Source organism: Hylobates moloch, unplaced genomic scaffold (genome assembly GCF_009828535.3).
Source record: "Hylobates moloch isolate HMO894 unplaced genomic scaffold, HMol_V3 SCAFFOLD_10, whole genome shotgun sequence".
NCBI classification, from domain to species: domain Eukaryota; kingdom Metazoa; phylum Chordata; class Mammalia; order Primates; family Hylobatidae; genus Hylobates; species Hylobates moloch.
Window position 1 is genome coordinate 29652530 of NW_026652285.1, and position 25389 is coordinate 29677918.

Here is a 25389-nt window from a genome sequence, read left to right on the forward strand (position 1 = left end):
TGGGGTGATCACAGCTCACTGAAGCCTCGACCTCCTCGGCCCAAGTGATCCTCCCACCTCAGCCTTCCAAGTAGCTGGGACTACAGTTGCCTGCCATCACACCCAGCTATTTTTTTTTTTATTTTTGTAGAGACAGGGTCTCACTATGTTTCCCAGGCTGGTCTCAAATTCCTGGGCTCAAGCAATCCTCCCGCCATGGCCTCCCAAAGTGCTGGGATTACAGGCATGAGCCACCACACCTGGCCTCAGCTCCTCATTTTATACAGGAGGAAATTAAGCCCACAAAAGGAAGGGACTTGCTTTTCTAGAGTACAGAGAAAGGGCCTCTGAGCACCCGTGTAGGTGCTTGGTGAATCCAGTCAGGAGGCCTGGTTATCCTTCATTGACTATCCATGTGATCTCGGGTGAGGTTCAGAGTAACAGTCAAGTCAGTGCTCAGCTGTGTGTGTCCACATCTCCCTGGTACTCACATGCACTCCGCTCTTCTTCTGGCTGTCAAGTCCCTAGATGACCCAGGCCACCTCCTTTTCCCTCAGGTCAAGCAGCCGAGGTGGGGGTTCAGACCTCTCCAGGGCTGTAGCTCAGGCCTCAGGAGGTGCAGGAGACACCTGGGAGGTTCAGAGAGGCACAGTAACTTTAGATGTGTGCAGGTGGCCAGAAATAGCCACTGAGCAGTGCTGTGGCTCTGCCCAGGCCAGTACCGTGGCCAGCCTGGGAAGCTAAATCTTTGAGACTAGCTTAGTTAGGATTGCAGTCTGGTTTCCCCAAATCCTTCAAACCCAGAGCCATCCCAGGTTGGAGTGCAGTAGCATAATCATAGTAGCCTGAGCTGTCTTCCTCTGTCTAATCCCTTGACTGTATTCCCATGTCTTCGACCCTGAGATAGACTTACTGATGCCCCTGAACTTATACCTTCTCCCCTTCTCTGTCCCTCACGCCTGCCTGGCCCCATCATGGTCCCTTGCCCTTCCCAGTTGAGCCTCAGCTCTTGCCTGGCTTCACAGGGGTCTCCTCCCTGACCCCTGTTCTCACTTCACAGCCACCTGTAAGTCGACCCTGCCTTAATCTTCCACCAGCAGAATTTGTGTGGGAAAATAGACATAACATAAAATTTACCATTTACCTTTTAAATCATTTTTTGTTTGTTTGTTTTTGTTTTTTGTTTTGTTTTTGAGACTGAGTCTCACTCTGCTGCCCAGGCTGGAGTGCAGTGGCACAATTTTGGCTCACTGCAACCTCTGCCTCCTGGGTTCAAGCCATTCTCCTGCCTCAGCCTCCTGAGGAGCTGGGAATACAGGCATGAGCCACCATACCAGCTAATTTTTGTATTTTTAGTAGAGACGGGGTTTCATCATGTTGGCTAGGCCGGTCTTGAACCCTGACCTCAAGCGATCCTCCTGCCTCGGCCTCCCAAAGTGCTGAGATTACAGGCATAAGCCACCGCACATGGCCCATTTTAATCATTTTTAAGGGGGTAATTTAGGGGCATCAATCACATTCAGGATGTTGTGCAATCATCACCACTATCTATTTCTAAAACTTTTTCATTACCCCAAACAGAAACTCTGAACCCATTAAGCAACATCTCCACATCCCCCACACCACCCAACCCCTAGTAACCTCTAATCAACGTTTCTGTCTCTACTAATTTGCCTATTCTAGGTACCTCATATAAGTGAAATATTTGTCCCTCTATATCTGGCTTCTTTCACTTAGCACAATGTCAAGGTTCATCCATGTTGTAGCATGTGTCAGAACGTCATTCCTTTTTATGGCTGAATAATATTCCATTGTCTATATACACTTTGTGTATCCATTCATCTACTGATAACACTGGGTAGTTTCCATCTTTTGACTATCGTGAATAATGCTGCTGTGAATATTTGTGTACAAGTATCTTGTTTGAGTTCCCGCTTTCTTTCTTTCTTTCTTTTCTTTTTTTTTTTTTTTGAGACACAGTCTTGCTCTTGTCACCAAGGCTGGAGTGCAGTGGCACGATCTCAGCTGACAGCAACCTCTGCCTCCCAGCTTCAAGCAATTCTCCTGCCTCAGCCTCCCAAGTAGCTGGGATTACGGGCATTTGCCACTATGCCTGGCTTACGCCTGGCTAATTTTGGTATTTTTAGTAGAGATGGGGTTTCACCATGTTGGTCAGGCTGGTCTCGAACTCCTGACCTCAGGTGATCCACCTGCTTCGGTCTCCCAAAGTGCTGGGATTACAGGCGTGAGCCACCGCGCCCAGTCTTGGGTTCCTGCTTTCGATTCCTTTAGGTACATACCTAGGAGTGGAATGGCTGGGTCAAATGATAATTCTATGTTTAGCTTTTTAAGGAACCACCAAACTGCTTTCCCCAGTGAGAGCACCATTTTACATTCTCACCAGCAACGTGTATGGGTTCTGATTTCTCCATCCTGACCAATTCTTGTTATTTTTGGAACACATTTCTTTCCTTTTCTTTCTTTCTTTTCTTTTTTTTTTTTTGTTGAGAAGGAGTTTTGCTCTTGTTGCCCAGGCTGGAGTGCAATGGCACGATCTCGGCTCCTCACAACCTCTGCCTCCCCAGTTCAAGCGATTCTCATGCCTCAGCCTCCCGAGTAGCTGGGATTACAGGCATGCGCCACCATGCCTGGCTAATTTTGTATTTTTATTAGAGATGGGGTTTCTCCATGTTGGTCAGGCTGGTCTTGAACTCCCAACCTCAGGTAATTTGCTTGTCTCAGCCTCCCACAGTGCTGGGATTACAGGCGTGAGCCACGGCACCCAGCCAAAACAGGTTTCTTATTCTTTCTAGCAACAGCCTCCACTGGGTCATCTTCAGGAGGTTTCTGTTCTCTTTAGAACTCGACCTCAAATGGTCCCATCACATCCCAAGTCTCCTTAGCCCAACTGCTGCTGCAGTAGCCCAGGAAGTGGGGTGCTGAGATGAAGGTCCACATCAGCAGGCCTGGGGTGGGGCCCTGGAATCGGCATTTCTAACAACTTTCCAGCAGGTGCTGATGCTGCTGGTCTGGGGATCACTGGAGAACCAAGGCTTGAAGGCATCACATTTTATATTTTGCCCTAGGAGGTTTCTGCTTAGTTCTTTCCCTTCCACATTTGCATAAAACAGAAGCCCCGCAACTCAAGGTCTTGTTAGGCTCCGGGGAGGAAGACAGGGAAGGGATTCCTTCCCTTCCTCAATTCCCAGACTCTCTGTCCTGCTCCGTCTGGAATATGAGTGTCCCCTGTTCTGTCTCTGCAAACAAGTCAGGGCCTTTGCTGGGGCCAACAGCGGCACAAGAATTAAAGTTCCAAGTTAGCTTTGGATCCGCTTCAATCGACTTTTCACTCTGGAGCTGTTCTAGGTGAGGGATTGGCATTTTATTCAGTGTGTTAAATGGCTGACAGGCGTTGAATATGGTGAAAGATTGCCCTGAAATACCTCCCCAAAGCCTGGTGTGGGAGAAAAACAATGAAAGCCTGGCCTCTCCTCTGGAGCGGAGGGCCTTTCATCCAGGCGCCAGAGCCTTCCACTGAAGCTCTGTCCAAGGTAGCCAGCCACAGAGTCCTCTGCTTCAGAGCTCCCAACTCCTGCTCCCTCTGACCCGCCCCTTTCTCTTTCCCCCAAACTCTAGCTTTGGAGACCTTTGCCTACTCTTGGCCTCTGGTTTTTGGCAGTTTCCAACATCTCAGATTTCCCCATTTTGCATACAAATCACTTCCCTTCTGTGGGCCTCAATTTCCCCATTGTTCAAATTAAAGAAACGACGAGAGCAATGATTTTGTAACCATGTTCCACAGAACCGGAGGATTCGCTGAAGGCCAAGGTATACCCCGAGTTCACCACCTCTGCTTTATTAGAGTGGCCTCATTTGTATTTGGTATCTTAAAGTTCTATGTAAACATTTCATTTGGAAGACAAAGTTCTGCTGCTAAAAAGTCGTTTGAAAATCAACAGCCTAGATGATCTTGAACATTTTCCCCTCTGGTTTCATCTTCTATGTTCTATAGTTCTTTGACCATTACATCTTTTCCAAGTCCCAGCCTGCATGCAACATCAGTCTTGAATTTTCTTTGAGCTTCTAGAACTCAATGCTCAGGAACACGTGTTTCTTCCACTACAGGGATAGGGCAGTGGCCAGCTGGCCGGGTGGTGACTGCTGCTGCCCTCTGGCAAGTCTAGGAGGGCACCTCAAGCCAGGTAGAGTGGGGCTGAGTAGGGGAAGGAGATTGGAGTGGTCACTATGAGCCTTCCTGGGTGTGTTTGTGTGTGTGTGTTTTCCACTTGGAAGACGCCACCCGTGAAGGAGTAGGAACCCATTTCACGGTTCCTGTGACAGTCCTGTGTGAAACACCAGTGAACTCCCAGGCCCAATGGAAGGTGAGAAGGGAGGTCAAGTGGGAGCCACCCACAAGGATGTTTTCTGGCTATCAAATTGACCTCATGGGCCTGAAGCTGACACACGTCAGCCTGATGAATGAGCCTGCAATACCCGATCATCAGGACAGACGCAAGCATCCCTGGGATGCTTCTCTGGGAGCCAGAAGGGTGGTAGGAAGAGGGTAAAATATGCTGAGTTGAAAGAGCTGAGGCTGTTTCTTCTGGAGAAGAGCAGGCAGAGGGCTGAGGTGGGTAGATGGGGGACTATCTATTTATCAGGCTCAGGTACACGTATCCTTATTGCGGGAAATGTGATGTAAAGGCTTCTGGATTTATGGTGAGGGAGAGGCAGGACTCTAAATCATTTTGCAGACCCTGAAGCCCTGACTGGAGGCTTCTCAGGCTGGAATATGTTACGTGGCGGGAGCTCCTCCAGTGATGCACCATAAATTGTGGCACCGTGGCTACTCCAGAGGCATTGGAAATATTCAAAGGGAGGAAGGAAGATGGGAACTGTGCAACAGCATTGTATGTGTAAAGGGAGTACCCAGGCGCCTGGGGTGAGGGTGAAGCTCCCACTGGAGTTCCCATAGTTCTAGCTATGCTCTGGCACTTAGCTCTGTAAATCTGCCCAAAGACCCTGACAATGGAGTAGAAAGGGCTTTGCAGCCAGAAGAATTTGGGCTTGAATCCTAGCTCTACCGATTGGCAGCTCGATGACCTTGAGCAACTTATCTGAAAACTCCTAAATCTCTTTCCTTAGCTGTAAAGTAGGAATAATACCCAAGGATGTCACTGTTTGTTTTTCATCCACAAGCCAATCTCCCTTTCTCCTTTGATTTTGTTTAGATGAAACATTAGGGAAGAAGGGCCTCTCCTGCAGCTTCAGCAAGATAAACTGCAATTGGTAGAATCTAAGCGTAATCATGTCATTTTCTTTCAGCTATTGATTGGTTTAGGAGAGGGCATGTGACCTAATTTTAACCAATGAAATTTTTCTTTCTGATTATGTCAAAGAGTCCTACTGTCATCTTCCTACCATAATGTGGTTGGGTGAGGATGTGATGCTTGGAGCTGTGGCAGCCATTCTGCAACCATGAGGTGATAAGCCTAAGAAAGAAAAGAAAACACAGCAAGGATGGTGATGCAGAAAAATAGAAAGAAGCTGGGTCCTTGAGCATTTTGCCGAGCTGTGGAACTGTAATAGGTTCATTGCTCAATGTGTGAGGCAAGACAATATGCTGAGACACTAGGTTGCAGCAGAGAAAGAAGTTTAATCATAGGGTCACTGGATGAAGAGAAGGGAAGGAACTTCAAATTCATCTCCCTGAGGAGTTTAGGGCTAGTGTTTTTAAGGATTTTGGAGTGGGCCAAAGTGTGGAGATCGTTGATTGGCTGAAGAGTACAGGGTGAAGTCATGGGACAGGGAGATGAAGAAGCTGAATTCTCTTGCTGATCCCATTCCTCTGTGAAAAACATCCGAAGTTATCCTTAAACAAAAGCCTTATGATTTTTTTTTGGAGGGGCTGTTAACAGCTTTATTGAGACATATACTACACATACCATACAATTCACCCACTTAAAGTATTCCTAGTATCTTCACAGAGTTGTGCAAACTTCACTACAACCAATTTTAGAATATTTTCTTCACCTCAAAAAGAAACTCCCTACACTTTTGCTATCACTCCCCAACCCCCTACATCCCCCAGCTTTAAGCAACCATTAATCCACTTTTTCTCTCTATGGATATACCTATTTTGGGCATTTCACATAAGGAATCTAATATATAGTATTTATGACTGGCTTCTTTTACTTAGCATAATGTTTTCAAGGTTTATCCATGTTATAGCATGTATCACTACTTTATTCATTTTTATGGCTGAATATTATTTCATTGTATGGATACACTACATAAAAGTTCAGGATTCGGCCAGGCGCGGTGGCTCACACCTGTAATCACAGCACTTTGGGAAGCTGAGGGGGGTGGCTCATTTGATGTCAGGAGTGCGAGACCAGCCTGGCCAACATGGTGAAACCCCGTCTCTACTAAAAATACAAAAATTAGCCAGGTGTGGTGGTGGGGGGCGCCTGTAATCACAGCTACTTGAGACGCTGAGTCAGGAGAATTGCTTGAACTCGGGAGGTGGAGATTGCAGTGAACTGAGATCGTGCCTTGCGCCACTGCACTCCAGCCTGGTGACAAGAGTGAAACTCTGTCTCGAAAAAAAAAAAAAAAGCTTTAGGATTCTGATGTCAGAAACCCTGTCTATAGGAGCAATGGGGATGCAAACAGTCAGGATCTAGCACTATCCGACCTTTAGCAACAAGGAAATGGGCCAAAGTGCAGCCTGATTAGTGCTGAATTCTAACTACATTTCTGTCCAGAACCTGGCATGCAACCCTTGTCAACCCTCTGGGGGCAGTGTCAGTTGCTGCATGGACTCTGGGATTGTGTGTGTCCCCAGACTTCTTATCTGAGAGTGAAGAATCTTCATTCCATATGACATTGGCAATTGGGTATTCCACTACCTGCACCTGAAGCATTCCTCCCTGTAATACAGCAATCTCACAGGGTTGTTGTGAGCATTAAATAAGATAACAAATATGCAAAAATTCCAAGCCTAGAACTTGGTTTAGTGTAGGTGTTCAATACATGCTAATTTCTTCCCTCTCCTCTATTTTAATCTCTTAACTTCAGATTTTTTTTCTACTCTACCAACCTCACAAGATTGTGCTAAAAAACAAATGAGATCATTGTTATTTATTGCCACAATAATGCTGTATAACAAATAGCCACAAAACCTGAGTGGCATACCACAATAAACATTTCTTTAGCCCACAAATGGGAGACACTGTTAACTTGGGTAACAAAGGAGCAGATGCACAGGCCTGTGAATCTACTAAAAGCCACTGAATTAAATGGGTGAATTTTATGGTATGTGAATTACATCTCAACAAAGCAGCTAAAAAGAAAAAAAGAGGACGATTGCAGAGTAAGGACAGGAGGGAAGAATTACTAGGTGGTGGTGATACCATCCATTTCCTATAAGGCTGCTGGGGCCCCACCATGCAGGACCATTCACAACTCTGCTTGTTAAGGTTTTCTCTGCCATCCTTGAAAATAATCACTGGTTGCATAACGGACGTTGTGGGGAAAGATTCTGTTGACAGCAATTCACTCTGTGGCTGACTTTGCTGGAGCACAAGCCCCCTATCCCATAGGCCCAGACAGGAGCTGGGATCTCAGTGCATAGAAGGAAGTAGAGGCACCCGATGACAGGTGGGAACATCAGCCCAGGGCTGCCTCCTTGGTCAGAAGTGGCATTAAGGGCTTCTGTCCTGCTGTGTATTTGGAGAGGCAAAGGCGTGTGGGAAAGGGAGAAAATGTTAGCATGTAACAGCGACGAAGGGGCTGGAGCACGGGACCTACAGTGAAGGATGAAATGAACCGGGGTTAGGAGCTAGAGAAGAGCAGGATGAGGGGCAGCTTCACAACTATCTTCAGGAAACAGTTGGGTTATTAACGGCAAGGGGGCCGTGACAGGCTGTTCTCCTGACTCTTTGAACTTGAGTCCGTAGGAAGCAAAGGTGCTTTCACAGGAAACTGGCAACTGCCTGCAGCATCTGAGCAAGTGCATAGGTCCCTGGTCCGTGTTGACATGAGGTTCCCCCTTCCTCTGGAACATTCCCACCCCCACTGAAAAGCAGCCACAGACAACATGTAAATGAATGGGCATGGCTGTGTTCTAATAACACCTTATTTACAAAACAGGCCCAGTGAGTGTAGACTCCTGGAGAAGGACAGAACTGGGAGGGCCTCAGAGACCAGTGATTTCTAGCCCTGCCTGCATAGTAAAGTCACCTGAGAAACTTTCAAACACTACTCATGTCTGGGCCCCATGCAGAATGTCAATTTCGTCAACTTTCTGGGGGCCAGACCCGAGCATGGGCATTTATTCAAGTTCCCGAGGTGGTTCTGACATGCAGTCTGGGGTTAAGAGCCACTGCCCCAATCCAGCTGCATCATTTTATACATCAGAAACCGAAGCCCAGGGAGAGCAAGCAGGTCTACGTTCTCACAGTCAGTCTGATTTAAGGGACTCCTCCAAAGCGGCAAAGTGTCATTTGGGTCAGATCTGTGACTTGAGCTGCCTCCTGGGGCTGTCATCTTTCTCTCCTCCTGACTAGTGGATTTTCCCATGTAAAGTTTAGATCGGCTGATCTGGGAACTAAAATGAAAATGGGGCACCCTGAGGGCCCACCGGGGAACAGAGTTTGGGAGGGAACATGGAGGGCAGTTTTCTGTAAAGGTAGGTGTTAGAGAGAAACAACTCAATTTACTAGCTTTGTGTGACATGGGCAGGTTACCTAATCCAAGACTTTGTTTCTCCATTTATAGAGTAGGGCTGATCATAATGCCTGCCTTGTGAGGGTGTTGTAAGGATTAGAAGGGATTATCCATCTAAAATGTTTAGCATTGTTCCTGGCACACAACCAGTGCTAATAAACAGCAGCATTTACAAGTATTTTTATTTTATCTTGGTATTAGATCCATTGCTGTGGGTGCACTTAGCAAAGTCAGAAGCAGGAATCCAGCTGAAAGGTAGAGGGCAGTCCAGGCATGGGCAATGGCCAAAGAAAGGCCATGAGGTGGGGGTGAGCAAGCTGTGATGAGAACCAGCTCTGGGGACCCATTCAAATGTCACCAAACCTGCCTGTGTCCAGACTGCCACCTGGAACCTGCTCGTCCTCTCCCCCAACTCCTGAGCTTCTGTTCCGCTGCGGTCAGGGTCTTTACTGCACCCTGCTGGATTGGGGAAACTGCCCCTGGTGAGGGCAGGCGTGCCCTGTGTGTTGGTGGCCTCCAAGGGGCCTTGTACCTTGTGTGGCACACAATAGGCATAGCCAGTCAAGCTGAAAAGGAAGCAGCTTCTAATAAACATTAAAATAAGAGAGGCACAGCAGGGAAAAGCTGTGGCAGGATGGCCAAGGAGCTTCCGTTTGACGCCATGGGAAGCGAGAAGCTGTACTTGGCTGGAGCTCCCCATGTACCCCTAAGGGACCCAGTGCTGCTCTGACCCAGGGCCATTTGCTCTGGGAGGACAGTGCCTTGGCCCTGGGCTGGGACAGAAAGTCTTCCCTGCCCATCACTGTCACATCCTCCCATGTGCTCTGGCTGCGGCAGCCCCTCCTCCAGAACTTGCAATCCACCCCCTCCTCACTGCTAAGGCCGGGCCCAAGGTGTCTGAGCCCACTGCAGCCACCCTACCTGACGCCTGGGCAGCCTTCCCATAGACCAGGGAGCCGGGGAGAAGGGAACAGACCAGTGGGCCTGGAAGGGGACTGGATAGTTGATTTGGGGTCCACCCAATTAGGCTCCAGGTGACTGCAACTGCATTCAGAATCCTGATGCCACCCCACCCAGCTGTACTAACATGGCAGCTTCATGTTCACAGGTGCTTTACTGTGACTTGCCTCACTCCAGCTTCTCAAGCCATGCTCTTAACCTCCGTTTCCTTTCTCAGGGTTCAGAGCTCTTTTTCGGGTGGGTCACGTGGGGGAAACGGTTGATTTTTCAGCTGGTGCCGATGTGCCTTAGCCTACCATGCCCGACCGACCCCACTGAGATAAAGGGGACAGAAGAGCCCCTGTCTCCTGGCTCCCCAAGACTTGCCTGGAGATTGGCTGTCATGGGGAATGGCACAGAGAGCACACTAGGTGTTTTTTCTCCAGGGTTGCAAACCCAGCCTGGGGAGGCACCCCATTATCTTAGCTTCAAGGATTGTCCTTCTCCTCCAAGGACCCTCTCCCCAGGCCAGTGTCCCTTCCTCCTTAGTCCCACTCAGGGTGGGGAGGCTGCAGAATCCATCTGGAGACAGAGAGCGTGGGATTGATGTGCTGTTTTTAGTTCCGTGGGAGAACTCACAACAAGGGGTTGTAATTTCTCTGCAATTTCTCTCCTTGATGAGGCATCTGTTGGCATGCTGTGAGGGGATTCTCATCGGAGCAGACAGGGCACGTCTATGGAGCCACTTGCATGGGTGTGACAAGGCCTCATCACTGCATCTGCCTCCCAGAGGTCCTGGGCTTTGCTCTGAATCAGAGGAGCCGATCTGGGGCCTGTCCTCCTTCTCTACCTCTGTCCTCCTCCTCTACAACCTTCTCTGCCTCCCTCTCTGGCTGACTCACACGTGGCCTCCAGCTGTCTCTGCCATGGATGGCACCTGCCTGTGCCTCGGTCACCTCTTGTTTCTTGCACTGTCCGAGCCTGATGGTCCCCTCAATGGTGACCTCTGAGCTCCAGCACATCCACCAGCTCAGCTGATACTCTCACTCATACCATGTCCTGGAGCTCCAGGGATGAACACCTGGAGGTGTTCTCACCGCTCCACCCACTCACCCTCAGGTAGCTGACTGTGTGGGTGGGAGGGAAGGCAAGACATTAACATGAGATGCCTGTGCTCATGGCACAATGCACAGTAGAGTTTGGGAGCTCAAAGAGGGAAACCCTCATCTCTTAGAAGCACAGTGATTGGCAGAGCTGGAAGTCAGACAATTGGAGTTTTGCCCCAGGCCAGCCAAATACAGAGGCTATGACATTTGCGGGAAATGATTAGATGGTGTGATGGGGAATGTTACACTTACAGGATGGGACATGCTCTCCCATGCAGCAAGTGCCTAGCAGGAATGGCTATTTACAATAGGAAGCTCCCAGGCAGTGCACTTAATACTATCCTGCTCCTCACTGTCTCTGCAGCCACAACCAGGCACTCCCGAGCTGATGTGAGGACACCTTTGTCGTCCTTGTCCTGGGCATCGAAGTTGCCAATTATAGTTCTGGTGGCTCAGGGTGCACCAGGGAGCAGGTGATGCTTTGCCTGAGTCTTGATGGGTGGGCAGGGGTTTGCCAGGCAGATGAGGGGGTGGAGTGCAGGGAGTTCCAGGTAGGAGATGGAGGTGGGCACCATATTCGGTAGAATATACATGGTTTGACCTGGCAAGGGCTTGAGGGTAAAAGGGCAGGAGATGTCCTCAAATGCTGGGTGGAGCCAAACCCTGAAGGCCTTGAATGTCACACTGAGAGGTGGAGCCAAACCCTGAAGGTCTTGAATGTCACACTGAGAGGTCATGGCTTTTCACCTCCAGGCCTTTGCTCATCATAGACTGTGCCCCCTCAGGAGCAGGACAAGCAAGGCGCAAAATTTACGGAGACCCTCACTCTCAGCCGCACCAGTGCACGCCGGCACCTGATAATGACTGCCTCCTTATTTTGCATCCCAGGTCCCCTTCCTAGGTCACCCTACACACAGCCCTGCTTAGGAGGGAGGTCACTTTCTATTCATCTTTGAGCTTGGGCCTGAAACAGTGCCCGACCAGAGTAGGAGAGCAAAAAATGCTTATAGAATTAATGAACAAATGAATGAACAAATGTTGTTCTCTCTGTCTGGAACATGTTTACCTTCCTCTTGGCCAGTCAAGGTGTGTCATTTTTTTTTTTTGCAGCTTACCTCTTCCCTGCAGCCCCTCCAGGTGATGCTGTCCTGAGTCCTCAGCTCTTACGTTGTGTACATGTCCTATTTCCCAGCTGGGTGGTGTTCTTCTGTCTGGAAAAGGACATAGACACAGCAGGTGCCCTGTAACATCTGGGCATCATCGAACGTATCCCAGGCCCTTGGGTGGGAAATATCAGCCACTGCTGCTGCTGCTGCTGCTGTGAGTTTGGGTTTCCCTCCCTCCACTTCCTTCCCTCTTCTTCATGGGGCTAGGCTCAGAGAAGTCTCCTGGAGGTGGTAGCTCCAAACTGCCCCTCCATAGGTACAATGCATTTGCTCAGTTCGAGTTCCTGATTCCCCGCTTTGGATGGCTCCCAGCCGGCTGATGCTCATGCAGTCTGGAAGGCTCCAGAGGCTTCCGATTTGCCCACACCCCCCATCCTCCGGATGGCACTCCTCATCAGGTACGAAACCCACGGGGTCTTGGCTAAAAATCAAGGTTAAACACGATCACTCCTGGGCTGGAAACTCCGGGGATAATCAATGATGTTCCCCAGAAGGGGTCAAGACATTCACATTTTTTGTCCAGTAGAGAATCTGTTTGAATTAGGAAGCTACTCTTATTGTCCAGAAAAGTGGGTCAGTCCCCTCCCATGCTCACCTCGTGAGAACAGGGAGGACAGGCACAGGGCATCAGGAGGGTAGCATAATTACAGAGTGCCCGGGTCAGGGCGCTGAGCCTGTACATCAGGAAGGAGGCCATGCCCTGGCATCCATCAGAAGCTGGCATCCTGCATACTACATCTCAGAGGGCAAAAACCTCCTTGGGAATGCTGTTGCTAAAGAACCAGTGCTCAGGTGGACTTGAAGCAACTGCAGACAGAGAATGAGCAACAAAGGGCTTAGAGACAGTGCCAAACCCCAAACCTCCTGTGCAGCACAAAGACCTTGGGGCCCCCTGAGGAGGTCCAAGCTCCCCCAAATAAGGAACAAACTCTAATTCAATCAGGGAAAGAGCCGGGCATCCTCTTAGCCATTCCTGATTATAGGTTTTTTTTTTTTTTTTTTACTAGCTGTGTGCTTGTTAATGATGCCTGAGTTGCGAGGAAGTTTAAGGCATTGGTAACGAGCTCTGCCATTTACTAGCTCTGTTTCCTCGGGCAAGTTATCTAGCCTTGCTGGACCTTAGTTTCTCCATCTGTAAAACGGAGATAATTCTATCTACCCTCAAAAGGTCTAATGATTCAATAAGTCCTTAGAAAGTCTGGCACATCGTGGATACTATTAAGTATTGCCTGATAAAGGATAATCAAAATATTTTCCATATAGTTTAATTACATTGAGCTCTCATTTTGAGTCTGGGAGGGCTAAGTCATTTAAAATATCAATCATTTGTACTTTTCATAAAGTCCAAGTTCAAGAACATGTGTAGATATTACGGCTACCTGAGCCAGGGGGCCGAACCTGACTTCGAGAGCCAAGATTCTGATGCCCAGGAGGGCAGAAGTAGGTAAGCAGCATCCCCTCCTTCCTGGATCCTATGCTTTTAAGGTCCACCCCTGCCAGGTTGGCTTCAAGTCACACAGACACAGCCCACCTTGGCTTTTTGGACCAGGCTGAAGGCAGCCCTAGTGTGTATGGAGTTGGTTCCTTCTGGTGGGTTCATGGTCTCACCAACTTCAAGAATGGAGCCGCGGACCTTCCTGTGAGTGTTATAGCTCTTAAAGATGGCACGGACCCAAAGAGCCAGCAACAGCAAGATTTATTGTGAAAAGCGAAAGAACAAACCTTCAACAAAGCTTCCACAGCACAGAACGGGAACCCAGGGGGTTGCCTGCTGGCTGAGGTTGGGGGAGCTTAGGGGGTGGCTAGCTTTATTCCCTGATTGTCTCCTCCCATGTTCTGTTTCTGTCCTATCAGAGTGCCCTTTTTTCAATCCTCCCTGCAGTTGGCTACTTTTAGAATCCTGCTGATTGGTGCATTTTACAGAGCGTTGATTGGCACGTTTTACAGAGCGCTGATTGGTGCGTTTTTCTTTTTTTAAGATGGAATCTTGCTCTGTCGCCCAGGCTGGAGTGCAGTGGTGCAATCTTGGCTCACTGCAAGCTCCGCCCACTGGGTTCAAGCCATTCTCCTGCCTCAGCCTCCCAAGTAGCTGGGACTACCGGCACCCGCCACCATGCCCGGCTAATTTTTTGTATTTTTAGTAGAGACGGGGTTTCACTGTGTTAGCCAGGATGGTCTCGATCTCCTGACCTCGTGATCCGCCCGCCTCGGCCTCCCAAAGCGCTGAGATTACAGGCGTGAGCCGCCGTGCCCGGCCAATTGGTGGGTTTTACAATCCTCTTTTCAGACAGGAAAGTTCCCCACGTCCCCCTCTACCCAAAAGTCCAGCTGGCCTCACCTCTAACTAGACTCGGCCATGGGGACCCTGCTTCACCATTCTGAGTGTCTGCTTCTCTTGGCAATGGCAGAGAAGTTTATCTCCCCTGCTGTGGGGCAGTGGCAAAGTGGAAAGGAGAAAAGTTCAGTATCTGGCAGGAATGTGTTTCTTTAACATTTCTCTGTGCGAGAATGGGAAGAGTGGCACTGGGATGGGTTTTCTGCCATCACTGCTCAGGGCCTAAGAGCCAGGGTGGAGTGGCCCCCTTGCCCTGCCGGACTTCTGAAGGTGAGAATACCATAGGCAGCCCTTGGAGGGTAGGGGAGGGAATGAATAGGGTGGTTTGAAGAAAACTGATCTTGGCCCTGCTGACCCTGGCCTGGGCCAGGCAGCTCCCTAAGGACATTGTATTATAACTGTTGGTGGAGGTGCTGCTAGATTGTGGGAGCATCCCCACAACCGGGTTGTACCCAGAAAGTGTTCCCGTCCCTGCCCTTTTTTTTTTTTTGAGACTGGGTTTTCTTATGTTGCCCAGGCTGGTCTCGAACTCATGGGTTCAAGCAATCCTCCTGCCTCAGCCTCTCGAGTGGCTGGGACCACAAGCACGTGCCACCACGCCCAGCTTTCCCACCCTCTTCTTCATCATTTTGCTTTCCTGGCCACAGGAGCAGAGGCTTTTGTGCCTGGCATCTCACCCCTTGGCCCTCTTCCAACCCCAGCTCCAGTGGCTGCTCCTCATTGTGCCTTTTCTGCGGAGTCCTTGCACAGGTGCAACCTGGAATGGTAATGGTGGGAGAAGGAAGTGGGAGGTAAGAGGAGGGGGATAGGTGCTTCAGCCTCCCGGTCTTCAGGGAGTCAATTCTGATGTGTACTCTACACCGCTTCAGGCCCACTTAAGAACCGCCTCATTCACCCTCCTCACCCCCTCATTGCTTCACATGGTTGCCTCCCGGTTAACCACCTGCATCCAAGTTGTCTCTGGCCCTGCTTCCTGGGAGCTGCACGCTCAGCTCGCACGTGACTGCCGTCCCCGTGAAGGTGATTGGCCAAAAGATAGAGTGTGTCCCCCAAGCAGGGCCAATCAGAATCCTCCCCTGGGCAAACACGAGCTGCTCACGTGTAGGCACAGCGTAGGCTGCAGGTGGGGCCCAGCACGTGGAGGCGGCGGGATCTGGGATGTGAGAGAGAGGGCGAGACCCCCGCGAAAGAAGAGACAAGCAGACGTGAGAGACTGGGGGAGCGTCTTGGGGTTTTGAGCGCCTGAGGCTCTGGTTGCTTCCTTGGGTCTGTGAGCCCCAGCTTTTCCAGCCACATGAGGCCTAACTTTCCCGGAGCTGGGGTGAACTGGGTCTGTTACTCAACTGAGAGAGGCCAGGCTGAGAGGATGTTTCTGTCTCCCCTGCAGGAACGAGGGCTCCCTGACTGAAGGGATTGGGGCTCCTTCATCTCTATGATCCTAGTGCAGTGTCTGAAGGCATCAGGTACGTCATGATGAATGAATGAGTGAATGAACAAAGGAGCGAACGAGAGAGTGGGTACGTTGCGGGTATCTTTTGCTGTTCTTTCTCCCTGCCATCACCGTGCCTACCTTCAACAGTCTCTTTTCCTATGAAATAGAAACAAGATAATTAGGCTTTAGATTGTAAAGTATTACAGAGTAAAAAAACTTGAGTAAATGATTCAGGTCCCTTGTATAGGAGAAAAGGTGGGGCAAAGGAAAAGTGGAAACCGAAGGCACCTAGTGATGTACACTCTTGATACATTACTTTAAAAATTTTTGAGAATAACCCCACGGAGTAGGCATTATCCCTGTCTTACAACTGTGTAAACTGAGGCACAGCGTGGTCGAGTACTTTGCCTGAGGTTTTACAGATAGTAATCAGTAGACCCGGGGTTTGATTTAAGCCGTTCTCATAGGTGTTAGGTGGTATCTTGTAGCTTTAATTTATATTTTCCTAATGTCTAATATTGTTGGGCATCTTCTGCGTCCTTATTTGCCATCTGTAGCTCTTGTTTAGTTCATACTTGTTCAGATTTTTTGTCCATTAAAAAAATTGGTTGTTTATTGGGTTGGTTCTTTTTTATTGGCTTGCTATTGAGTTTTGAGAGTTTTTTTTTTTATTTTCTGGATACTGGTCCTTTATCAGATATATGTTTTGCAGATAGTTTCTTTTTTTTAATATTCTTTTTTTATTATACTTTAAGTTCTAGGGAACATGTGCACAACGTGCAGGTTTGTTACATATGTATACATGTGCCATGTTGGTGTGCTGCACCCATTAACTTGTCATTTACATTAGGTATATCTCCTAATGCTATCCCCCCTCCCCCTACCCCATGACAGGCCCCGGTGTGTGATGTTCCCCACCCTGTGTCCAAGTGTTCTCATTGTTCAATTCCCACCTATGAGTGAGAACATGCCATGTTTGGTTTTCTGTCCTTGCAATAGTTTGCTGAGAATGATGGTTTCCAACTACATCCGTGTCCCTACAAAGGACAGGAACTCATCCTTTTTTATGGCTGCATAGTATTCCATGGTGTATATGTGCCACATTTTTCTTAATCCAGTCTATCATTGATGGACATTTGGGTTGGTTCCAAGTATTTGCTATTGTGAATAGTGCTGCAATAAACGTATATGTGCATGTGTCTTTATAGTAGCATGATTTATAATCCTTTGTGCATATACCCAGTAATGGGATTGCTGGGTCAAATGGGATCTCTAGTTTTTGCAGATAGTTTGTATCAGTCTATAGCCTGTCTTCATTTTCTTAATGGTATGTCTTGAAGAGCAGAGTTTTTTTTTATCTTGATATAGTACAACTTATCCATTTTTACTTTTATGATTGGTCCTTTTTGTGCCCTGGACCTGGAATCTAAACCCAGATCTGTGAATGTCAAAGTCCTTCTTCTTATTACATTTCATGTAGTGTTGCCTCAGAGTCTATTCTAAGGTCAGTGCCGGGCACCATGAGAATCACCCAAAGAGCTTGCTTACAACTGTGGAGAATCTGCTTCTATGGGCCTGGGTAGACCTGGGAACCTGCATATTTTATAAACTCTCCAGGTGACTGGGTGATCAGCCAGGTGTGGAAGGGGCTCTAATGCAGGGACCCTGGCACCCCTGAGTCTTTAGACCTGGTGGCTTCTTGGCCTCTCCTCTCCTCTCCTTTTTCTCTCTCTCTCTTTTTTTTTTTTTTTTTTTTTGATGCAGTCTTGCTCTGTCACCCAGGCTGGAGTGCAGTGGCACAATCTCAGCTCACTACAACCTCCACCTCCTGGGTTCAAACGATTCTCCTGCCTCAGCCTCCCAAGTAGCTGGGATTACAGGTGCACACCACCATGCCTGGCTAATTTTTGTATTTTTAGTAGAGACAGGGTTTCACCATGTTGGCCAGGCTGGTCTCGAACTCCTGACCTCAGGTGATCAACACGCCTCGGCCTCCCAAAGTGCTGGGATTACAGGCATGAGCCACCGCACCTGGCCTTCTTGGCCTCTTTCTAGCTGCGTCCTGTAAAGTGCTGGTGATGGTGACATTTCTAGGTCTGTTTCTTATGTGTCCCTTCCCCTGCCTTCCTCCCCAGCTCCTTAACACAGTATTTGACATTCAGCAGATGACAAAGATATACTTTTAAAGCAAGCGACCCACTCTCTACCAGTAGGGGGGAGTGGCAACCTCACTCCACAGCTGGCACTAAGCGAGCCAACTAGAAACCATATAATTACTGACCTTGGTTTAGAGTGCTCTCCTGTAGCTCCTTCCCTCCCCAGCCGTGGGCGGCCACTTAAGCCAGTTGCCTCACCCTCTAGCCCAGCCAGAGGCTTCCCCACCTAGAGAAACTGTTATTTTAAAGTAGCTCCAAGATTGGCTCATGGAGTCGAAAAGGACACTTGTGTAAGTGAACAGCTATGGCAGCCTCCAAATAAAAGAAAACTGGATTAATTTGGAACAGGGGATGGGAGTGGGGAAGTGGAGTGTGTTTTGGCTTAGGAGCAAAACAAGCATCTAGAGGTTTAGCAACTTTCTCTGGCATGTCAGACTGCGACATGTCATAGGGTCAGAAGTGAATGCTGTAGGGTGACAAAGATGGTCACCTGCTTTCCCCCAGCCAACTGGGACTTCTTGGGGAACAGAAATGATTTCCTTCTCCCACCCTCAAAGGGAGCAGCAGTAAGAAAACTAAGATCTATTGCCAGGGTTTTATATTTTATTTAATCCTTCCAATAACCCATAGGGTCATTATTATTCACATTTTTCACATGGGCAAACTGAGGCTCAAGAGGTTATAAGGATAGCCAGGATATGCTGGAGCCAGGATTGGGAATGTAGCAGAGGCTGAGCCACTGTAATAAAGAGGCCTCAAAATACAGTGCTTTAAAGAATGTTGACAGTTATTTCTTCCTCATAAAACACCTCCAGGTCAGTAGGAAAGCTCTGCTCCAGGCAGTCACTCAGGGACCCAGGATCCTGCTATCTGTGGCTTCACAGGTTTCTGGAACTGGGGTCAGCAATCGTTTTCTGTAAAGAGCTCGATTGTATTTTAGACTATGCAAGGCACGTGGTCTCTGTCCTGACTACTCAACTCTTGTATTGTGACAGTAGACATAGACAATATGTAAATCAGTGGGCATGGCTGTGTTTTAATAAAACTTTATTTACAAAACAGGCTGGATTTCTGGTTCAAGGGCTGTAGTTTGTTGATCACCATCCTAGGAGGGTGGTTCTCAAAGTATAGTCCCAGGGAACTAGCATTATCAGCATCATTTGGAAACATATTAGAAGTGCAGCTTTTGGGGTGAGTCCCAAGGCCCTACTGAATTAGAAACTCTGGGGTTGGGACCCAGTGATGTGTGTTTTAACAAGTCCGCCACATGATTCATATGCATGCCGCAGTTTAAGCATCATCACTGTTCTGAGTCCTACCTTTCGGCCCTGGCTGCATCTGAACATCACCTGGAGAGTTTTAAAAACTCCTACTGCCTGGACCATATCTCCATTACCTTGGACTCTCTGGGGCTGGAACCAGAACTTTTAAAGCTGCCTGCTGATTCCAGAGTATTGCAAAGCACTGGCCTAGAGCGGCGTTATCACTGGTGTGGTGAGAGCTGGCTTGCCACCTGGCCTCCAGCCACACCTGCTTCTCCAAGGTGGGGCACCCAGTGCTCCCTGAGATCTGGGTTTTGGTTTTTTCCTTTGTCTTATCCCCCAACCCCCTGGCACCCTGGCTTCTTCCTGGGAACTCTGTATGGAGCTTTGTGATTAGGGAGGACCTCAGTTCAAGTTTGTCAACTAACTGATCTCTGGTTAGGAGTGTTGCAGTACGGGGTTGGGGGATGACCTGTGTGGGTGAAGGAGTATGGAATGGAAACAAACTAGGAGAGGAAGGAGGGAGGGGACAGAGCAGGAGGAGGACTTGGATGTGGAAGCATCTGGCACAGTGGCCTGTCACCAAGATTCAGTGAAGGCCAGTTGCCTTCCCCACCTTTTCCACCCCAGCTCCATCCAGCACCTGGCAGGTGCACAGCCTTCTGGAGGGAAGGGAATGCTATAGGGTGACAAAGAGCAGTCCCTGGCTACTGCCAAGCCTTCCTTTATACAGTGAGCACTTAGCGTTGACAGTGTGCCTGGCAGTACAGTTGTCCCCCAGTATCTGTGGGAAATTTGTTCCAGGACCCCCCATGAATACCAGGATTCTCAGGTGCTCAGGTCCTTTAGTATCCTAAATGCTTTATATGAATTAATGCATTAAATCCTCACAGCAACCCGTAGGGTAGGCGCTATAATGACCTCCATTTTACAGATGGGGAGACAGGCTTTAAGAAGGTAGGTGACCCGCACATGGTTACACAGGTGGTAAGTAGTTGAGCCAGGAGTCAACTCAGGAAGTCTGGCTCCAGAGCTAAGCTCTGCTGTCTTCTCTTCATAACTGCAATGGTGGCTTTTTTTTTTTTTTTTTTTTTTTTTGAGACGGAGTTTTGCTCTTGTTGCCCAGCCTGCAGTGCAGTGGTGTAATCTTGGCTCACCACAACCTCTGCCTCCCGGGTGCAAGCGATTCTCTTGCCTCAGCCTCCCAAGTAGCTGAGATTACAGGCACGTGCCACCATGCCTCGCTAATTTTTTTTTTTTTTCAGTAAAGAAGAGGTTTCTCTGTGTTGGTCAGGCTGGTCTCGAACTCCGGACCTCAGGTGATCCACCCACCTTGGCCTCCCAAAGTGCAGGGATTACAGACGTGAGCCACTGCGCCTGGGCCCATGGTGGTATTTTTATTCCCATTTTACAGATGAAGAAACTGGGGCCATGCAACTTGCTCAAGATCACAGAGCCAGGAGGTGGTGGAGGCAGGACTCGAACCCAGATCTCCCTGCCAACAAAGCCCTTGGATTTGCCAGCTTGCCCCACAGCCTGCATCAGGTTCCCCTCCCTTCTTCCCTCCATCTGTCCACCCAACTTATTCTGGGTTTGCACGTGTGGGGCTGACTCATAGGGAGCAGGAGAGCCCATCCTCTGGAGTGAGAAGGCAGATTTTATTTCTGTTCAGAGCATCTTGGGCTGGTGCTGGGAGAGCTGCCAAGCCCAGCTGACACATTTTCTTCTGCCAAGGCTACTGAGTGGGTGAGCAGCCCCGGGGGGCTCTAGAGGGCCCCAAGACACCAACTCCTCAGATGTGTCTCAGCACCCAGGGGAAAGATGGGGATGCTTGCTTCCTCTGCCTTAACTGCCATCTCTTTCCCTAAGGGAGTTTCCTGGGGCTAAAATTCCAGTTGCTGAAATCTTCATTTCTCTGCCCTGGTCCAAAGCTGAAAGGAACCCCAAGAAGCCATTTGTTTGAGGCTTTTGCTTTTAGGCAATCAAGGTAATCCTGGTTGTTCCCATTTTACAGATCATAGAAGCCAGCTGTGGTTCTCACTGGCTTGTCCTCCTTCCCGTTAGCCCTACGATACTTCCCAAATGTCCTTTCTCCTATCAAATCATTTCTCCTATCAAATGAGCATAAGAATCCCAGGGCACTTGCTAACTTTCTGGATCACCTGTCCTCTGCTGTAAAAAATTAGGAAGCAGTCGGTTAGAGCTGGGGCCCTTTACCAGATGCAGTGGCTCACGCCTGTAATCTCAGCACTTTGGAAGGCTGAGGCAGGTGAATCACCTGAGATCAGGAGTTGAAGACCAGCATGGCCAACATGGTGAAACCCCATCTCTACTAAAAATACAAAAATTAGCTGGGCGTGGTGGTGGGCACCTGTAATCCCAGGTACTCGGGAGGCTGAAGCAGGAGAATCACTTGAACCTGGGAGGCAGAGGTTGCAGTGAGCCAAGATTGCATCACTGCACTCCAACCTGGGTGACAGAGTGACACTCCATCTCAAAAAAAACAAACAAAAAAGAGCTGGGGCCCTTTAACAAGCACTGCAGGTGACTCTCATAATCTGGGATAATGGGAAATACTGGCACACAGAGACCTCCCAAAGGGTGCCAGGACTCTCCCCGACTTAAGGTACAAACCCCGACTGACTGTCTTAGCTGTGCCCCAAATTGTTACAATTGCCCCCTGGCTCTTGGATGAGTCGTGTGGGTTTGGCGGCTCATTCCCCTCCGAGCCCAACTCAGGCCATTAGAATGGGGCTGCAGGATGGTGTGGTGTGCCTGCATCACCCCCCCCACCCCGCCCACCCCTACCCCTGGCCAGTCCTGCTTTATCCTCCAGGGGCTGTTCGCCGAGGATCATGGAGACCTTGGCAGGGTCCTGAGATCTATGGCTATCTTAGCCTCACTTCAGCCAGACACGCCAACACTCAGGGCTCCCCATTTGCCAAGGGTCCCTAGCCCATTTGTTTCTGTTCTATGTAAGAAAAGCCAAAAGTCACTGGAGAGGAGAGGACATTTGTTTTAAGTCGTGGTGGTTTCATAATATGTCTAAAAATTCGTTGAGCCTCCTTCCTGAAGTGGCAGAGCCTAATTTTCCTCTCCTTGAGTGTGGGTGGACTCAGTGACTTCCTTCTAATGCAGAAAGTAGAAACAAGAGTATGTGACTTCTGAGACTAGGTCATGAAAGGCACCATGGCTTCCTTCTCTCTCCTGGATTACTCACTGCAAGGGAAAGCCAGCTGCCATGCTGTGAGGACACTCAAGCAACCCAGTGGAGAGATGGTGAGAAACTGAAGCCTCCTGCCAATAGCTGGCAAAGAAACGAGGCCTTTTGCCAAGAGCTGTGGGAATAAGCCATCTTGGAAGCCGACCCACCATCCCCAGTCAAGCCTTCGGAGAACTGCAGCCCAGGCCAATGTTTTGTCTGCAACCTCATTGGAGACCCTGAGCCAGAACCACCCAGCCAAGCTGCTTCTGAATCTCTGATTCACAGAAGCTGTGAGATACTAAACATTTGTTGTTTTAAGCTACTAAGTTGTGGGTCATTTTTTAAATGCAGTGATGGGAAGCTAATACACAAGTCAGGAGCCACAGCCTTCGTCGACAAGCTGAGTGGGTAGGTGAGAGGACTGAGGCAGGTGTGGTACCCAAAGACCTGGACAGAGAACCAGCATTTGTCAGGATGGAGTGCAGTGCTTGGATGTGTGTCCTTCCATTTACTGTTAGTGCTATTACCCCTATTGTCCATGTCAGGAAACTGGGGCTCAGATAGGTCAGGTTGTGTGACCAAGATTGCCGAGCTCATCGGTGGCGCAGCCAGGATTTGAGCCCAGTCTGTCTGCTGTGGTCCATACTTTCCCACTCTTGATGATCTCAGTGATTTCTGGGCAAGACCCACCGCTTTTGGGGCTTGCATAGAACTTGAGCCAACTGCATGCATATTGATGAGAAGGTTGAACCTGGTGCTCTCTGGCCCTGGATTCTCTAAGTAAGGTGTGTGAACCCTGATCTCATAGCCTTTGCCCTGTAGGGTGCCCCAGGGTAGGCCAGCTCTGTCTGCTAAAGATCTAGTGAGCCAAGGATGAGGATGTGACAGCTTGGCTTTGAGAGCCCCTGTGCAAACATGTAGCTTCCTTCAGCAATATCATCTCCTGATTCTCCCTCACAGACATGTGTGCCCAGGTCTGTTTGCAATGACACCAATATCACCCCCTGCCCTTGACCTTGCCCCTCTCTTCACCTCCGTCCTGATTCCCACTCTCTAGCCACACAGATGCCAACAGCTGGCACTTGTCCAAGAAACATGTGCTCAAGGTCAGGTGCAGTGGCTCATGCCTGTAATCCTAGCTTTTTGGGAAGCTGAGGAGGGAGGATTGCTTGAAGCCAGGAGTTCAAGACCAGCCTGGGCAACATGGGGGTCCTTGTCTCTACTAAAAAAAAAAAAAAAAAAAAGAAGCTGCACATAGTGCCATGCCTATGGTCCCAGCTACCTGGGAGGCTGAGGCAGGAGGATTGCTTGACTTGATGAGATTGAGGCTGCTATGAACCGTAATCATGCCGCTACACTTCAGCCTGGGTAACAGAGCGAGACCCTGTCTCAAAAAAAAAAAAAAGAAACGTGCTTGGGGTGATGCATGTTGACTCTAGGAGCGCACAGGGCTGGACACAAGCACCTGGGGCAGCTTCAGGAAGCTACTGCTCAGCGGCATCAGAAGTTCCTGCCCCTCTCCTGGGGCCTGGGGCATTGCATTTTGCATCTGAAGCCTTTCCTCCACACCCCCTTCTGCAGGCGGGGGCAGAGCCCACTCTGGGATGCCTCCTCCACAGCTCCATGCTTTGATGGGACACTCCCCTGCCACCTCTCTCCCAACCACAGCTTCTACCATAGCCACGGCCAACAGCCTCCATCAGCCTGTGCTTGCAGGACAGTCGAGGGGCTGCCCGGAGCCTCCTGCAGCTCCACCCTCATCCTGCTCCACCCTCTCCCTGAAGAACCTCCACAGCCTCCTTGGTCCCATTTGTGAGGAACCTGGCCCCCTCATCCTGCATCCTGCTATTCAAGGCCCTCCGAGCTCTTTGCTGGGCCCTACACCGCACCATCCCTTTTCACAACAGCCTCTTCCTAAGTGGTTTGAATTTTGGGTCCCCAGGCCTCCTCGAGCTGAAACCCTGTCTGTAGACACCCTGACTCCCCTCCACCCACCTCCCACACTAGAAGTAGAGGAAAGGCAGATGGCTGGGGTGTCTGCCCAGCCTGAGGGGCAAGGTGTGGGGACAGGCAGGGAGGGCAGGCCCCAGGATGGACAGATGGACAGGGCATCCGGCTCTCCCTTTTCCTGAATGGCCATGGGAGGAATGAGGTTGCCACCCCATGCCTCTCGCAGAGATGCTGTGAGTGTGAATGAGAACAGCTTGTGAGGGGTTCTGACAGGCATAGCCTGGTGCGGAGACCTTTTGTAACCTTCCGGACCTGGCATTGAACCAGAGGATGGATCATGTGACCCATGTTGCTCGGCCCTTTTAGCCTTCCTGGCTCATGGCTCACATCCCAAATACCCTCACGCTCTGCAGGCGCTCTTAACCTGGGGAGGGGCATGGATTTGTTTGAGGGTAGGAGATACAGTGCCTGTGTTAAATCTGCACTATATGCACAAGTACTTTTTTATTTTTTTCTGGAGTGTTTGCAGCTTTTCAAAGGTTTTGTGACCCATAAAATGGTCTAACTAACTGGGTACCAGCTTTCCAGTCTAGGCCCACCTGGATGTTTACTCCCAGCAAATCTGGTTTCCAAGCTTAAGGGCTGTCAGCATCCATCCTGATGAAGCACTCGCCTCTTCACTTTGAAATTCTAACACCTAACCTGCTTCGGGGAGATCTGAGATCAGATCGGCACAGTGGGTACATCCTCTATCCTTCCCCTCCTCCCAGGCTGACCTCAGTTTCCCTGCATCCAAGTGGATCAGTGTCCGGTTGCAGCTACACTCCAGGCTACTGGCAATGTTCCCAGTGACAGGTAAATCTCCACCCCATGCAAACATCCTGCATCTGAGCAGCCCCTTTCCAAAGATGTTTTCTTTTGTTTCAAACACGTGGGCTTCTGCCTTGTGCAGGAGTTTTAGTGTGTTTCCTGGAACAGAACTCAGCCTCCTAAGTATAAATAGGATTATTCACAAGCTGATGACTCTGATCATGGCAAGATGACTTCTATCTTGATCTCACCTAAATTCCTCCTCAATCCGTCTTTAACCTGAGGTCTGAAAGCTGACCGCAGCATGTTCACAAAAGCT

At 49.4% G+C, this 25389-nt stretch overlaps 1 long non-coding RNA gene across 1 annotated transcript in view; it reads left to right on the top strand.

The window, feature by feature from the left end:
- The first annotated feature begins 15382 nt into the window (after positions 1-15382).
- Positions 15383-25389, top strand: part of LOC131384367 (uncharacterized) — a 39152-nt gene continuing 29145 nt past the window's right edge. Inside the window, exons 1-3 of the long non-coding RNA XR_009215155.1 lie at positions 15383-15460; positions 15643-15718; positions 25031-25115. This is a non-coding gene — a long non-coding RNA (uncharacterized LOC131384367). The remainder of the gene's footprint in view (positions 15461-15642; positions 15719-25030; positions 25116-25389) is intronic.